Source organism: Desmodus rotundus, chromosome 11, assembly GCF_022682495.2.
Source record: "Desmodus rotundus isolate HL8 chromosome 11, HLdesRot8A.1, whole genome shotgun sequence".
Taxonomy (NCBI): domain Eukaryota; kingdom Metazoa; phylum Chordata; class Mammalia; order Chiroptera; family Phyllostomidae; genus Desmodus; species Desmodus rotundus.
Window position 1 is genome coordinate 14343616 of NC_071397.1, and position 18938 is coordinate 14362553.

The window sequence follows — 18938 nt, forward strand, 5'->3', positions numbered from 1 at the left end:
TTCCTTGTATATACTCGGGTCATAAGGACCAACTTAAAACTCAACTCCGACCACTCTGTTACTCTCCTATAATTTCCCCTGCCTACGTGCCTGTATCTCTTAATTTACTATATGGTTCCTTGTCTTAACATATCTTCCATTCTTTTCATGCAAACTTTTACATTAAGTGATTTCTTAAATATTTATATCATAGTGCTTAAAATAGTACAATTTTGTCAAATAAATGCATTGTTTCTTAATGTTACTATGTTTTATACAAAAGTGAAAAAATATGTTTTAAGCAAAATATCAAGTTCTCTACAAAATAGCTACACAAAGCTAAAGGCAACATCTGGTTTTAAAGAATATAGAGTTTAAACTCTAAGTTCATTACGAGAGAAAAAGTGCAGAGATTTTTTGCAGGCTCCCGCCACCAGTCTGCAGTACTTCACCTTTGTGGCTGATGATGAAGTTCTCAAAGAGGCAGAAGAAGGGAGGGGAGGCTTGAAATAGCAACTATGACCTTTTGTCTTATTAATTCAAAGCAAGAATATCACATCCCCTCTGTTGGAAAAAAGCAATCAAGGGCCATTTGTAAATTATTTTTAAGAACCATCTCAAACAAGTCGCCTCAAATCCCTGTAACAGGGTCGTGGACCAGCTCTAAGACATATTCTTTCCAAATCAGAAAAATTGCAGTAAGGTAGGAAGGCTGAAAGTCTGTGTCTATGTGGAAGGAATCTGAGGAAGGTAATTTGGAAAGCCGGGATAAGGGGCTTGTTTTGAATCTGTGTTTACACAGCAGACACACTGTTTTTACTAAGCCTCTAGAATAAATTTTAGTAGTTTGGTGTGAGATCGCACGATGAAAATTATGTGCGAGAGGAAGCATTCTCTCCCAACATACTTCTTCTTTTTGGCACCATTGAAACATTATGGAAACTCATAGACACAGCTGTTCAATATAATTAAGATTTCTATTAACACAGAGGAGCTTATAAAACACTGCATTGTCTACATTACATAACTTACATAAATTTCAAGTTATTTAATGAGCATACAAAAATTAATTTAGAAAAAACATGTATTCACTTTAAAATGACAAAAAGAGAGCTTAACATCTCTTTTTTGTTAGCAACTAAGTTAACTATTATTATGAAAAATTGTCATAAAATACAAAAAAACATAGTCATGGCATAACTTGGTTTCAATTTAAAACAAGTGCTTTGAAAACTAGAGGACTATGGAGCATGATTGTAGCCCTGGATTTACATTAAAAGTCACTTGGAAAAATTTTTTTAAAAATTAGATGTCTAAACCATAAAGATCCTCATTAAATTAGTGTGTGGTAGGGACAAGCATCATATTTTCTAAGTTTTCAGAAGGCTCTAGTTAGTTGAAAATGGCTGCCATAGAATATTAACCTCAAAACCTTAACTGTGAAAGTGAATATTAGATCATATTTTGGAATATAAGAGGATTACATAGTCACATTCTGACAGTTAAGAAAAATGGTCAAGAATTCATTTCTAACAATTAAGAATTCAGAAAATGTAGAGGCATAGGTCAATGCAAATCATGGAGAAAATTGAAGACATTTAATCTGCTAATAGTCCATTTATCATTCAAACATTTTTTGCTATGAAGTCATTATAAAAAAAATACCCAGCTCGCTAAATAAAAACATCAAAGCAAGTATCAAGAAGTAAATCTCATTCTTGACAATAAAGGAAAAATGTCATAGCCAAATAATCTTCACTTAATATAGCTAGAAAGTGCTACAGGCAGGATTTTCCTGAGGTTCATCTGGTTTCAAGAGTCTATCATACCACGCTGCTTACAGGCTTCCCAAGTAGTCCCATCCCTTTGTCAGCTAATTCTCTATATAGATGTGAGAGTTACCTTTGTTTTAAAAAGGAGGGAGGAGGAATGGGGTGAGGATCTAATATTCTTTTATTTTAAGCCTTTCAATCTCATAGTTCCTCTTAGGACTAAAAGATGGAGTGCAGTTTTGCAAAATGAAAAAGTTTTGGAGCTCTGTTTCACAATGTCGATACACTTAACACTACTGAACTTAACACTTAAAAATGGTTACTGTGGCAAATTTTATGTTACACGCTTTTCACCACGGGGGAGAAAACAAAAAGAAATAAACGACTAAGTTAATAACTAAGAATTTTACTTAAAAAAATCAAATCTGTCTGCTCTATCATAGCTCAAAAAGCTTTTCCTGCTATTGCCCCAGGATGGCTGTTCAGCTTGGCGATGTTCCGCATACAGTGTTCCCGCATGCAAAAATGCTCACTCTTTTGTTTAAAAAACCATCACATATTTTCTTGTTTCATTTCTGTAAATATATTTTTGTTTCAGCTTGAAACTCATTCTTCTCTCTGACAGCCTGGACAGTTCTTACTTACCCACCAAGAATCAAATATCAGGGTGTTTTATTTTTCTTTTTTAAATGGGGCTCGCAGGGAAACTGTTGAGAATGAATAATTTCTTGTTCAGAATAGAATGATTCTACAGAAGTTGATGATTCATATACATAGTGGTCACTAAGAAGTTATTAGGAAGTGTCTATTAAGTGTGAGCTACACCATGTGAGACATAATAGCCTCCTCCTAAAAGCATGTAACTTAGATGAGTATGTAATTGAGATAGAGAAACATACAGATGTCCGTTAAATAATGAGATCTTAAACATGTAGTATCAGATATAATTAAACTCAGAGTCAGAAAGGCCGATATCAATGCAGTCTAGGGTAATTCGAGGAGGAATGAAAGGTGAAGACAATGCTTATTTTATTCATAACGCTAATCCCAGTCCTTGGTATGGTGCCTTCCATACAGACTGGGAATGCAAGAAGTATTTCTTGAGTGAATGAACACAAACATGAATGAGAAGTGTCTCTTGAAAGCATAGAGAAGTTAGTTGTATATAACAGAATAGGCAGAACATAGATATGGTAATAATCAAGCACAGAATGGCATTAATTTAGGATAGCTTCTACCCTTGCTGTGCTAGTGACAGAGATCATTCTAGTACTATAACTAAAATAAGTGTTTTCCTTCTGTACAACCCAAATGAAAAACAAATGCAGAGAAAAAGGAAAAATTTACTAACTATCTAAATGCCAAAATCCACTGCAGACCTCTCCCAAACTGTTAGTCTCCTATTTTTGAGCTTATAGATTAAGGAACAAAGAAAGCTTTTCCTGCTGTTATTTTTTTAACTTCTCTTGTTTTACCTTTCCTTACCTGTCCTACTGCTCATATACAAAAAGTCATCGATTCCCTACACATTCCTGAGAAAAATAACTCAAGGGAATAAAATATATAAGAGGGTGCCCCCAAACTGGTCAGTTCTAATTATGTGTATGTGCAGTTCTAATTATGTGCAGAATAAAAAGTAATGTTGACCAATATTTCTCATACAATTATTGTTTTAATATCTTACTGGTGCTATAAAAAATCACCACAAATTTAATGGCTCAAAAACACACAAATATATTATCGTATAGTTCTAGAAGTCCCAAATCACTCTCATTGGGTGAAATCAGGTGTCAGCAGAATCTGCTTCCTCTGGTGGCTTTAGGGAAGAAGCCTAAAGGTCACCTGAGCTTCTTGGCTATTGGACATTTCTTTTAGCTCCAAGGCCATTAATCCCACTTAAGATCTGCCATTGTATCTCTTTTCTGAATGTAACTCTACTGCCTTCCTTATAATTACATTACATCCACCCAGATAATCCAGGATAATCTCCCCCTCAAGATCCTTAATATAAACACAAGTACACAGTTCCTTTTGCTTTTAAGTTAATACATTTTTGCCACTTAAGTTAATACACTTATTGGTGCCCAGGAGTAGCAGGTAAACATCATTGGTGGCAGTTGTTCTGCCCATCATTCTTCTGCTCAGTTTTATTTAAAGATTTTTATTTATTTAATCTTTGGTCCAGTTATTAGTCTTCCCCACCAACTGAGAGATCTGTCTCTTGCATTGCCACACTATTTATATAACTTCAACTCCTCTAGTCAGAAGCATTACTCTCTTCTGTGCCCTACCCCAACCCTGCCTCCTGGTGTTTGCCCTCCGGGTCAGATATGAGTGTTGGATTGTGTTATTGTCGGCAACTGTTTACATCCAATACTGACATGTGTGTTCCCGGAAATCCTCTCTGATTCTAGTAACTTAACCTCCAATGTGCTCTCTTGTGTCATCTTCTTTATATATTTCCGAGGTACTATTGTAGATTGACTTGAGTTCAAATATTTGCTTTACTACTAATACTCTGCGTTTTATCTGGTTTTTATCTCTCAAATGCAGATAATACCTTCTTTATTGGACAGTTTGTGGATTAAACAGACCAGAAACACATATCTGGTACAGAGTAGATATTTTATCAGTATTAGTAAACTCATATCTCTTTATTTACTTTCATCCATTTTTAGATAGGAGTCAGGGTAACCTAGAGTTAATGTTCCCCCATTCATTCAGGCGCATATTAATTCTTAGATAATACACCTATAGTCATTTTCAGCAAATAAACAATCTGTAAAATGTAGGGTTATGTGTATTCAATCATCTATACAGGCTGTGTGTTGATGGGAAGAACTTTTTCTCATAGATGAGAATTTATAGCTCAGGTTACAATAGTTTCTGTAATAATCAAGCACTTAGCTGCATACATGTATTCTCTCGATTCTTTCATACGACCAACAATAATATTCAGTCCTTTCCCCTACTTTAAACAGTCTGTTTGACTAAGAGGTAAAATATAGAAAAACATTTTCTTAACCTGTAGAGAAGTCTTATTTCTCCTCCTAAAAATATGTTGGAATAGAAATTGGAAGCTCAATTTATTATTTTCAGGGATTCCTCAGTCAGCTCCCTCAGTTATTTTACTTTATTACTTTCTTTCTCAGTGGAAATCCCATGCCGCTGTGTAGAACTAAGATTGTTTTTTTTCTGTTTGTGGACAGAGTCCCTATTAAATGAGAATTACAATCCATGCCTCCAGCTAACTGTTTTGACTAAGAAATCCCCTCTGGCTTCTGTCTTATTTTCTGACTTTCCTGGCCAATCCTTCTCACTTCCCTGTTTTTCCTGCCTTTGACTACCTACAGAAAGTACATGCAGTTTGGTTGGGAAAAAATGAGTTATATAGAACTTTCCATGATGATTTACCGTAATTCCACTATATCACCTGTGGTCCTAAATACACAGCACCTCAAAGTTGTCCTCCAAAGCCATAGGAACTCCCCATACAGAATCCAACAAGTCAGCGTGGTACAACCTGAGAGCCATAGATAGGAGAATTCTGTGCCTGGGAAGGGGAAAGGGTTGCAAAGTGATCAGGACACTTTTTCTAGAGTCAAGCAGATTGATTCAACTATTAGCCTATCAACAGAAAATTGAAAAGATAAAGTAGGGTTGGCCCAAAGCACTAAAGACAGAAGGTAGGAAACAGGCTAGGATGGCTGAAAGGCTCAGCTCCCTCCCTTTGGCAAGACTGTGATCTGCCTTGTGACTGCGCTGCAACCACAGCTGAGGGTGTTGTGTGCACACAGGCGCACTTGAGTGTGCACATTGGAGGAACTGTCTACCACAACTCACAGTGGTTTGTACGTGAAACTGCCAGCGAGAGAGAGTAAAATGCTACCATTGCCTGAGAGGTCAACAATAGATACAATACATGGACTAAACTAATACTAATATTTTAATGTTCAAATTATTTGTCTGATATCTGTTGTCTTTGGAAACTATGATCTCTGTGTGGTACTGCAGCTGCAAAGTTCTAACTGTAAATCATTGACTTTGGAAACATTTCTTCTAATGTGATTTCTCTTCTTCAGATTCCAAATGGCATTACCAACTATCCATGTAATGATGCTAAATCCCCAGGAAGGATGAAATTTTGCTTTGACTTAATTAACAGATTATCATCAGTTCATACAGTTTTGTGCAGATGATATATTTCTTTCATACTGAAAATACATGACTATTCAGTGTCCACCAGAGAATTCAATAGGAGCGAGACTTCCTCTCATCCAGGATAATCCTTCCATTCTCCTATAGGGTCTCAGGATGACTCGCCCCAAATCCCTGGAATCATTAAATTTCTGTCCTGTAGCTATAGATGCTTATGTCTTCAAGCTACCTCTCTATGACCTTAGACTTGCTATCCCTGGTGGCTGTCAGGTGACAAGGCCAGATGTCAGTACATGGGTCTTTGTGTGGCTTCACTGATGTCAGTCATTGGATTTCCTCATTGTCCTTCCCCTGCTATACATTCTGTCTTTTGCCATCTGTTTTGACTTCGCTAAGGTACATCACATGTGCAATGGTTTACAAAAAAGGTAAAATTGGACTTTAGCTTTCTTAAGTCAAATTTGTTTTTCACACAGCATGAAGTTGCTTCTCTTTCTAAACTTTTAAAAATACAACCAGTTGTTTCCTTTTTCTAACATTTACAATAAAATTGGAATTCTAATTTCATTCATGGGGTTAACTATCCTTCGAAACACTTGCAATGCATATATGATGGGAGCAGATTTTTTTTTTTTACATTTTCTGTTCAGTGGCAAAATCTGTATTTTCTGTGCAATAAGTAGAAGCCTCTATATTAGTTGGAGTTCTCCAGATAAATAGAAGCAGTAGGATGTGAAAGTGTGTATATATATATCCATCTTGATAGACAGACAGACAGTGGACAGATAGATGACTAGGTCTAGAACTATCTCTCTATCTGTCATCTATCTGTCTATTCATTATACATGATGATATTATAAAGAATTGACTCAAAGAACTGTGGATGATGACAAGTCCCTAAACCTGCTTTCAGCAAGTTGGAGACCCAGGGCAGCCAGTACTGCAGCTCCAGTCTGAAGGCCAGCATGCTTGAGACCCAGGCAGAGCCAGTGTTTCAGTTTCAGAGTAAAGATAGGAAGGAACTGATGTCTCTGCTCAAGGCGGTTAGGCAGGAAAGGTTCCCTCCTGCTCAGGGAAGTGCCAGCCTTTGTGTTCCATTCAGGCCTTCAAGGAATTGGTTGAGGCCTGCCCACATCAGGGAGTGCAGCCTGCTTTACTCAGGCTACTGATTCAAATGTTAATCTTATCCGGAAATACCTCACAAACAGTGTCACCTGAAATTACATTTGACCGTAAGTGTGGGTACCTTGAGGCTCAATCAATTTGACATGTAAAATTAACCATCATGGTCTCCTATTACACTGGACTAGTCTGAAGGCGAAAAATCAATCATGGTCCTAGCTGTGAAATTTTGTGCACAACAATTTCTCTTCTCAGTCTCCAATTTCTCCACGATGGGCACTAGGATATAACAGTTACGTCCAAACTGGGTACGTGCAGTGCATAGCTCCTGCTCTCACTGCAGCCAACGTCCCATTTCATTGTCACGACTTTGTATTTACCATAATACAAAGGAAAAAACGTAGAGTCAGAGAAGTGAAGAAATTTAGACAAATCCTGAGACCCATTTACATTCCGGGATTCTCTGCCCCCCAGTTGTCAGTGAAGGAGAAGGAGTGGTGTGCAGGCTGCCACAGACCCCTCACGCGCAGAGGGAGCAGAGCTTCACACTGTCATTTCCAGGCTCGTCCTCCTGGAGATCTGAAAGTCTGGCGACTGGGGGTTTTAGTAGGACTCTCCTTTTAAATACTTTTTCCCAATGTGCAGAATGGAGGGAAGTCTCCCTCAGAAAAAAGAGCGTGCTTATGCCATTTCTATTGTTGTTTTTCAGACATCCCATACCACCTATGCCTTCCAAGTCTGATTAATCTTTTTCAATAGCTGTGTTTGTAGGTATCCTGAGTAATATAATGTGTATGAGGATTCATACTTAAGGATTATGAGATTGACATAATATTAATGGACAATTTGCATGTAGGCATAAGAGGTTTCAGCCTCATAATTCATAACCCATTTTATCTACTGACTATACTCATATACTCCTTTTTCTACTTTTATAAATATACCACCATAATCATCAGAAAATAGAATCTCTACACAAGGATGGCTTTATGCCCTTATTCATATCATACCAGACACTCAAAAATCTCAAAAAAGCCCTCCTTAGCTTTGCATAACTCTAATTGTATACCTAACAAGTCTTTCAGTGATTACCCATGAAACCACCATTTGATGCAGGGACTGACGTGAAATATACAACCATCTTTAACCCATATGTGCTTTAATGAAAAATAGAATGCCAATGTTTTAATAAATACTAGCCCCAAATTCCTCTTATTGCTTTACTGTCATAAGCATGCCTAGACTGTGATCACTACCCACAAATTGTATCACAACCCTCTGCATCGAACCACAGTCATTTGTTGTTGTGAGGATTTTTGCCAAAACCTTCTTCCAGGTTTCCTCTTTTCTGCCTTTACTTCCCCAGTCATTCTCAAAACAGCAACCAATGTGATGCTGTTTAGGTGTCAGTGAAAGCACATTACTTATTTTCCCAAAAGCTGTCAAAGCCTCACCCCTTCACTCAGTAAATGGGCGATGCCCAACAGGATTGGCTGCCCAGTGACACCTCTGAGCTCAGATGCCGTCCTTCCCCTCTTCTCTGCTCTCACCACTTTGACCTCTTTGCTATTCCTTGCTACACAAGAGGCATACTTTACCTCAGGGGCTCGGCTCTCAGTCTGGAACGCTTTCCCCCAGATATCCAGGTGCCTCACCTCCTCCAAGACTTGTACTTGAGAAGTACAGGCTAACTCAACCATGTAAATCTGCATCACGCAGCTACCCATTCTCCGTGCCCATTGCCCTGCCCTACTTTTGCTCCCACAGTACATACGAACTCCTTACAGGCTACATGGTTTAGTTATTGTTTGTTATCGGTCTTCTTCCACGTGGACATGTATGCTCCACAAAGGCAGGGGTTTTTGTCAGTTTTGCTCATGGCTATGACCTCATCATTTAGAATAGTGCCTGACACAACTTAGGCTTTTAATGAATATTTGTTGAGTGGGTAAATGAAACAAACAAAAAAGTAGAAATTATAATCTACTCACTCTGCAGTATTTTTCGGCTATGAAGGTTTTTTGAGTTTTCCTGATTAGGCTTCCGAAGGAACTGAAGCCAGGGAAAGGCCTTGGCAACCAGACCAGCGCGGCTCTGTTGTTGCTCGGGCTCCAAATGTTCTATTGGCTCAGCTCACTCTTTCAGTTACAGGAATGCAATCCGTCCACAGTTCTGTCGTTATTACCTTCGCTGATTCCACACGGTAGTTTTTCTAATCTTTATGTGTTGCCCGGCATACACTGAGGTAATACTTTGCATTTTTGTTGACTAGATCTAATAAATTTTATACCATGCTCTTTACTTTCTGTTCTCTACTATCCAAACACATTTGAGTATTTGTCCAACAACATACAAATTGTAAAACTTTGGACAACATGTTGAACCTCTTTCAACCTCATTTTCTTCAACTTTTAAACTAAAATAATAGTAGCTATGTTTCACAATTCCCTTGCGGTATAAATAAGAATGTGGACAAAGAAGCATGTTGTAAAGTGTGTTATAAAACGTATTATTACTTTACCAGAATTGAATTTTTTCCCCCCTAGGACATGCCAATTAGTATGAAGAGTAGAAGGAAAATGATTGAGGACTACTGTTAGCTATGTACTATTAATATTTCCACTATACACTTTTTCACCCCAAAACGTTCATAATAGCCAAATATTTTAAACTCATACAAAGAAATTTAAAAAATCTGGTGCCTCTTGAACTTCTCAACAAAGTATAGCTAATTTATTTAGTCATAAGTCATCATGGCTTAACATTCACTGATATGTTGCCGCAGTGAAAAGTGAAATTGATCATGGTAAAACCCATGTATGTGACTTACAGAGTTACTTCAGTTGGTGGTGGTGGTGGTGTGTGTATGTGTTTGAAATATTGCCAACGTAAGTGTGATTTATAAAAGATTTGAAAACATGTCACTTTGCAAGAGCCAAGTTGTATAAATAAGTGAAACTACTAAATTTATTATAGCATCTGAATTAGCATTGAAAAAGAAAGACTGAGCTACTCTGCAACATTTTTTTTCAACAAGTGCATTTTTGGAAACATTGTTATAAAGGTATTTTATTTACTTTTCTGGATTATTAGAATTTAGCTATTATACATAAATAAATTTTCAAATAAATTATGGGTATCATTTTAAGAATTAAATCTATTGAAAAAGAAATACATAAAAGCTTATTAAAAAGCTTTGTAAAATATGTTACATACTTGCAAGGATTTTTGTCAGAACAAAATAAATGTATGGTGGCAAATTAGAATATATATATACATAAATATATATTATCATGCAAAAGAAATAGATTCAGTTTATGACACATATTGCTTATTCTATCTGAATTTCAGTTTCTTTATTTGTAATAGAGAGACTCTACCTAGTAAGATTTACATTGGCTTAAATATAATATGGGGTGTGTGTGTGTATGTTGGCTTGTTATAACCATGTTAAATGTTGATTATCTTACCAATTCCTCAATCACAACACAGTCAATAATTTTTTTCTGTTTATCAGTATCCAAACTTTAAATCGGTACATACTCCATTTTCTACTTCTATATGCAAAATACTTAAAATGGAGCTTAATATTTTACATATTGACTTATAATTCTATGTCAGAAGCATCTAGAGTATTTGGCTAAAAACACAGGTGTTTGAGAGCATCTCCTTGGAACAACTGACTTAATTGTTTCACAACCAAATCCCTACTCTGAGACTAGAAAATCTAAATAAAATGTATAAAAATAACGTAAAAACCCACTTGGTTTTAGGTATTAGAGAGCAATAAAGGCTGTAAGAATTTATAGGGGCAAGACTTTAAAGAAGGAATCTAAGTGGGAAAACAGCATATGATCATGTTTTCCCTTTAAGAGGGTTGTCTGTTGCAAAAGTGAAAGACAAAACAGGGAGGCGGAGAAGAGGAACGTAAATTTTGGCAGCCTGAGGGCAAGGAAGGACGGAAATTAATGTTTAGGGCTCACCCGAAGGACAGAATAAGAACATCCCACAAAAGTAACTTATCTTTGAATAATCTTACCCATGGCTGAATTAAGGTGATTGTCCCTAAACAGACTTCCTTCTAGAGGCAAATGGAAGTCTTCACTAAAAATGTTTATTCACAGTGTCAACAGCACAGTCAAAATTAATTAGGCATATAGAAACAAAACTAACTAAAGACAAAACAGTAAATAAAATAAAAGAGCAAGGTACAAACACACTGGGATTATCAGACATAGGCTTCAAAATAAGTTAAGTAATATGTTCAGAAATTTCAATGACCAATAAAGAATTTTCACAGAGAAAACTATAAGAAAAAATGAAACGCAAATTCTTGAGGGTACAATTTAAGAACTGGTAGCTCAGGAAAAAGTGTTCAAGCTGAAAAATGAAAAGATGAATGAAAACACAGAAAAGCTAATTAAAAACAGAAAGAAAATACTGAAAGGCCTATTACACATTTAATTTGAGTGTCAGAAATAGAAGAGTGAGAGAATAAGGCAGAAGCAATATTTGTTTTTTGTATTCAGTAATTCTATTTTGATGTCTAGTTTTGTTTTTATTTATATTTATTATACTCTGGTTTGTAATGTTTTTCTTTTTTTATTTTTATTGACTTTACTAAGGTGGCATTGGTTAATAAAATTATATAGATTTCAGGTGCATAATTGTATCATACATCATCTGTATTTTGTGTTTAGTACCCCAAGGCACAAGGCATGTCTCCTGCTAATACCGTTTATCCCCCCTTTACCCTCTTCTACCTCCCCTCACGCCCCTTTCCTTCTGGTAATTGCTATATTATTTTCTGTATCTCTGAGTTTTTTAATATATTTTTGCTTAATTCCTTCACCTTTTTCACCCAGACTCCCAACCCCGCTTCTCCTGGCGGCTCTCAGTCTGTTTTCTGTAGCTATGAGTCTGTTTCTATTTTGTTTGTTAGTTGATTTTGATTCCACATGTGAGTGAAATCATGTGGTGTTTGTCTTTCTCCCACTGGCTTATTTCACTTAGCATAATACTCTCTAGGTCCATTCATCCTGTTGCAATGGTAAGATTTCCTTTTTTATATAGCTGAGTAGTATTTCATTGTGTAAATGTAACATGTAATAGTTTTTTATCTACATGTAATATTTCTTATATTTGTAGCTAAAAGGCTTTAGCCTGTTGTGGAAATTTCTGGGGTATTGTTATTTTGAAAATTAAGGTGAATAAAAGGTATTTTTCAGACAAATAAAATCTAAGAGAAAAATGACACAAATGAAAAATGACTGCAGATAGAAACACAGTATACAAGAAAGAACAAGGAACAATTTCCAGAAAAAAATATTTGGGCAACTCCAAGTGAATTTTGATTATATGAAACAATAATTTAATATCCTTTAGTGTTTAAACCTATATGGAATTAAAATACATGAAAAAATAGAATAAATACCAGAGGGATAAATTGTGGTAATGTTTTAATTTTTTACCTTTGTTTGTTAATTGAAAAAAAAACCCTCAGTTACCTTAATTCAATCCTTAAGTAAAAGATGACTGTGATCATATTAAGTCTAACTACTAAAAAATAGGAGAATGATGTATAAAAAGCTGGTAACGGAGCACAAATAAAAACAACAGCAAGATCTGATTTATCAAAAAAATGTAAAGAAAGAGATAATGGAACTTAAAATAGGACAAATGAAAAATGAAGGAAGTGAAGTTAGACCTCAAATAAATCATTAAATGAAATATTAATAAAATAAATATGCTAACTAAAAGAGATTTCAAGTTGATATTTAAAAAAAATAATTGCTGTCATCTAAAATATGGGGAAGGTTTGAGAGTATATACATGGAAAAAGAGATCAAAATCAATCTGATACAGCAACTTTAACAGTAGCCCTTGAGACAAACATTATTATAAATGATAATGTCAGATGTGTTGTAATGATAAAGGTGGCAATGCATCAGAAAAAGATACCAATACTAAATTTGTAAACAATAACATAGCTTCAAAATAAAGTTATTTTATGAACTGAAAAGAGAAATACATAAAACCATAAAATATCAAGTGATATATACCAATCTCAATAACTTACAGGAAAAGCATCCCCCCCCCCAAAATCAAGAAAATTTGAACATTTGAACAACACAATTAAAATTTAACCACATTGCCATATGTAGAGCCCTGCCCTTTACAGTACAAAGTACATTTTCCCAAGTGTATGGGGAATAGTTACCAAAACTGATTACTTATTGGACTACAGAGTAAGCTTAAAAAAAAGAAACTCGGAATCAACTCATATATAGCATAATCTTCTGACCACTGAAGAATTAAGCTAGAAATTGGTGATAAGAGAATGACAAAAATGTCCTCAGATATTTTATAATTAAGAAACAGAATTCTTTAAAAAGGAAACAATGCAAATATAAAATCACTATATAAATAAAACTGAAAGACAAAGACAAGATGACATTAAAACTTACAATATTCAACTATATATCTACAGAGAGAGAAATTAAAAAAACCAGTTCATATTTTTAAATAATTTTTTATTGTTCTATTACAGTTGTCCCAATTTCCCACACTTTACCCTCTTCCTCCCAACCCCCCCTCCACTCCCACAGTCAATTCCCACACTGTTGTCCATGTCTATGGGTCATTTATATGTAATCTTTGACTAGTCCCTTCCCCTTCATTCCTCCATTATCCCCCTTCCCTTCTGGTTACTGTCAGTCTGGTCCATGTTTCCATGCCTGTGGTTTTATTTCATTGCTTAGTTTATTTTGTTTATTAGATTCGTCTTATAGGTGAGATCATATGGTATTTGTCTTTTACCGACTGCCTTATTCACTTAGCATAATATTCTCCAGTTCCATCCATGCTGTTGCAAAAGGTAGGAGTTTTTCTTTCTGCTGTGTACTATTCCATTGTGTTAATGTACCACAGTTTTTTGGTCCACTCATTTACTGATGGGCACTTAGGCTGTTTCCAGCACTTGGCTGTTGTAAATAGTGCTGCTATGAACTTTGGGGTGCATGAGTACTTTTGAATTGGTGATTGGGGATTCTTAGGGTATATTCCCAGCAGTTGAATCACTGGGTCAAAAGGCAATTCCATTTTTAGTTTTTTGAGGAAATTACAAATTGTTTTCCACAGTGGCCACACCAGTCTGCATTCCCACCAACAGTGCACTAGGGTTCTCTTTTCTCTGCATTCTCACCAGCACTTGTTGTTTGTTGATTTATTAATTATGGCCATTCTGACAGGTGTGAGGTGATATCTCATTGTGGTTTTAGTTTTCTTCTCTCTGATGGCTAGTGATGTTGAGCATCTTTTCATATGTCTATGGGCCATCTGTATGTCCTCCTTGGAGAAGTGTCTATTCAGGTCTTTTGCCCATTTTTTAATTGAATTGCTTGTCTTATAGTTTTCTGAGTACAGGTCTTTTACCTCCTTGGTTAAATTTATTCCTAGGTACTTTATTTTTCTTGTTGCTACAGTAAATGTGATTTTTTTTCTAGTTCCTCTTTCTAATATTTCCTGGTGTTGAGTAGTATAGGTTCTTTATATATTTTGGAGATCAAACCCTTGCCTGATATATCATTGGCAAATATGTTATCCCATACAGTCGGTTCCCTTTTCATTTTGATGATGGTTTCTTTAGCCATGTAGAAACTTTTTAATTTGATGCCATCCCATTTGTTTACTTTTCCTTTATTTCCCCTGCCCTAGAAGATATATCAGCAAAAATACTGCTACATGGAATATCTGAATTTTCCTGGTTATGTTTTTCTTAAGGACTTTTATGGTATCATGACTTATATTTAAGTCTTTTATCTATTTTGAATTTATTCTGGTGTATGGTGTAAGTTGATGGTCTAGTTTCATTTTTTTGCATGTACCAGTCCAGTTCTCCCAACATCATTTATCAAATAGGCTACTTTTATCCCATTGTATGCTCATGCCCCCTTTGTCAATATTAATTGACCATAGAGACTTGGGTTTATTTCTGAGGTCTCTATTCTGGTCCACAGATCTATGTGTTTGTTCTATGCCAGTACCAGACTGTTTTGATTACAGTGGCCCTGTAGTATAGTTTGATATCATGTATTGTGATCCTTCCTACTTTGCTCTTCTTTCTCAAGATTTCTGAGGCTATCCAGGGTCTTTTTTGGTTCCATATATATTTTTGAAATATTTGTTCTAGATCTGTGAAATATACCATTGGTATTTTAATAGGATGTGTGTTGACTCTATAGATTGCTTTGGGTACTATGCATATTTTAATGATGTTAATTCTCCAATCCAAGAGCATGGTATATGCTTCCACTTATTTGTATTTTCCTCAGTTTCTGTCTTCAGTGTCTTATAGTTTTCTGAGTACAGGTCTTTTACCTCCTTGGTTAAATTTATTCCTAGGTACTTTATTTTTCTTGTTGCTACAGTAAATGTGATTTTTTTCTAGTTTCTCTTTCTAATATTTCATTTTTGGTGTACAAAAATGCAATTGATTTCTGAATATTGACTTTGTATCCTGCTACTTTGCCAAATTCACTTATTATTAGGTTGAATAGTTTTTGGAGGGAGACTATGGGGTTTTCTGTGTACATTATCATGTCACCTGCAAACAATGACAGCTTTAGTTCCTACTTTCCAATTTGGATACCTTTTGTGTCTTTTTCTTGTCTTATCACTGTGGCTAGAGCTTCTGGTACTATGTTGAATAAGAGTGGTGAAAGAAAACACCTTTGTGTTGCTCCTGCTCTTAGTTGGAAATCTTAGTTTTTGCCCGTTGAGTTGCCCGTAGGTTTTTCATATATGACTTTTATTATGTTGAGGTACGCTCCCTCTATTCCCACTTCAGTGACTGTTTTTATCATAAATTGATGCTGTTATGATCCATGATTTTTTCCCTTCAAATAAGTAAAGGCAGGTTGAAGGCAAAATGGAATAAGATAGAGGGAGGGTAACCTGTGAGTTTTGAAATTAAAAAAATAGTGAAGAAATAGGAATACAATCGAAGAAGGACAGCAGTAACAATAATGTCCATGTCAAAAAAGCCACAATTTATAAAGGTAGAAAGAAAATAAGAATATCATAAGAAGGGAAATGAGAATGTGAGCTGACTAAGGGAAGGAAGAATGATTTTGAGAGGATAGAGATAGGAGAAATAGTAAGAGTAAGGTATAGGAACAAGGTGTATTGGGGAGGAATACAATTTACAAGAAAAATAAGAAAAGGCAGGAAGAAGGCAAAATGGAGTAAGACAAGGGAAGGGTACAATGTGAGATTTGAAATAAAATTAAAAAAAGAAAATATAAAAATCTAAAAAACAAATAAAAAATAAAAGACAAAGAATAGTGAATTAGTTGGAATACAATTGAAGCAAAAGAAGAAGTATTAAAAGGCTATATGAAAGAAAGAAAGAAAATGCAAATTCTTAAGAAGACTGAGGTGAAATTCATCTCAGCAGAGTTTGGTGTTTACCTCTGTCTTCTCTTTCTGGGTCTGCCTATGGCTTTTTATCAGCCAGGTCCCAGGATGGGTCATCCAACTTCTGGCAGCGCCACTTGTATGACCTTCACCTGCTTTTAGAGGTGGCTTTTATTTTGATTGGGAGGATGGGACCTCTTGTTCTCCCCTGGGAGGTATTTTTCAGTATTCTGGAAAATTATGTGTGTTCCCGCTGCCCCTGCACCACCCTTCTTGGTCTGTCTCATCTTATTTCCAAAAATGTGTAGCTTTTTAAAAAAAAGATTTTATTTATTCATTTTTAGAGAGAGGGGAAGGGAAGGCGAAAGAGAGGGAGAGAAATATCAATGCATGATTGCCTAGTGTGCCCCCTACTGGGGACCTGGCCCACAACCCAAGCATGTGCCATGACTGGGAATTGAACTGGCGACCCTTTGGCTCGCAGCCCATGCTCAAGCCACTGAGCTACACCAGCCAGGTCAATACTGTATAGCTTTTAATGAAGTAGTTATCCATTTCAGGGGATGGGTCAATCTGTGTAAGAGGGTCAGCTCTTTCCTGCTTGGTACTGATGACAGCTCTGTGTGTAGTCAGAGGGTGGGCATGGCCCTGATTCCTCCCTGCAGCACTGATTTCTGATCTCCCTGCTTTGCTGGTCTCAGTGGAATAGGAACCTAAGAATGAGTGTATTTTGTCTCCCTGAGAGAAGTTAAAAATGGCCCTTTCGGTGTTTCTCTTTCTGTCTTCCTCTTGTGGATATGCACCCTGCAGTGGGTTATTGAGCCTGCCCTGCCTGTTATGCAGAACTTCTCATTGGATACAGTGGGATGGTGCTTGTGATCCTCCAGGAAGTGGGTGCTGAGTGAGTCCTTCCCTTCGTGGAGGTTTGATCACTGCTGTCTGGGGTAGGGGGCTCTGCCTGGCTGTAAGTAATCTCAAGTGCTCAGCTTTTGCCCATCCAGTTCCCAGCCCACTGCCCTTGCAGCAGACACAGTCCCAAACTCTCCACTCTGTGCAGCCTCTGGGCCGCTAGCTGCATGGGGCTGGAGATGAGAAATCCCATTTTTGTGCACTTTTCTGATCTGTCTGGCCAGCTGTATTCAGTGGCAGCCAATCACGCTTTCAATCTTTCCTTTTTCTGGCAGGGCAGCTGCTCACAGAGTCCCTGCCCAGCACATTTCAGCTCCCCTTTTAAAAAGTCTCTTTGGGCACACCCACTGCAGTACTGTCACTGTCTGGTTTTCCACACACAACCCCTCTCCAAAAAGCCAAAGTCTCTCATTGTCCTGGCTGGCAGTGGCCTGCCTCTGCCCAACCCAGGTGCAGATAGAGTCCCCCTCTCTCTCTCTGGCACTCTCTGAGTTTGTGTTTGCAGCTGCAGCTATGGGTGTGCTGCTCACTGTGTGTGTGTATAACCTGGAACTCCCCAACTTTGTGTACCCAAGTCACTCAGCCTGAGTCTGGGGGTTCCCTGCCCTGGGAGGGGAAGGAGACTCAAAGCTGCAATCTCCTACCAGGCTTTCCACAGCTGCAGGTGCCACGTGTGGCGTATTTCCCCTTCAACCTATAAGATCTCCTGGCCACCCATTGTGAGGATTCTTCTGTTCTACTTGGCTTCCAAACTTTATATCAGCTTAGATTCCGTTGAATGTTCAGTTTATTTGTCAGTGCATCAGTCTAGTATCCAATTCGGGGGCAAGAGCAAGTGGGCTCACCTTCTACCTATTGGCTGCTATCTTCTTCTCTCAGTTCTTATTTTAGAAGATAACATTAACTCAATTACTGAAGCATCTAAATGAGGAATTGAAAAAAAAATTATAGTTAATTAAATGCAAAAAAGTAGAAAAAGATTAAAATATACATTAATGAGATATTAAGATTTCAATAGTTGTTTCAAAGTTTGCTTTATTAGTCTTCTCATGCTGCCATAACAAAATGCCATAGACTGGGTAGCTTAAACAACAGAAATTTATTTTCGAATAATTATGAAGGCTAAAGGTCTAAGGGTCAAGGTAACAGTAGCATTTTTTTCTGGTGAGACCTCTGACTTGTCGACATTTTCCTTACTGCTGGTGTCCTCACATGGCCTTTCATCTGTGGGTATTGAGAGAGCTCATCACTAGTGTATCTTCCTCTTTTAATAAGAACATCAGTCTTATGGGATTAGGTTCTAATGACCTCAGTCCCTATCTCCTGTATGGGAGGGGTATTCATACTGGGGGGTAGAACTTCCACATGTGAATGCGGGGGAACACAATACTGTTCTTAACAGTTGGTGTTTTGATGAAACTAAACTAATAAAACTGATGCACATAGCAAGTCTGACCAAGTAAAATAGAGAGAAGGGACAGAGATGCAATTCAGGAATGATAAAGGAGCACAACTACCAATATTATGGAACATTGTAAAAAAGAGGATTTTTTGAAACATTTTAATCCAATACACTAAAAA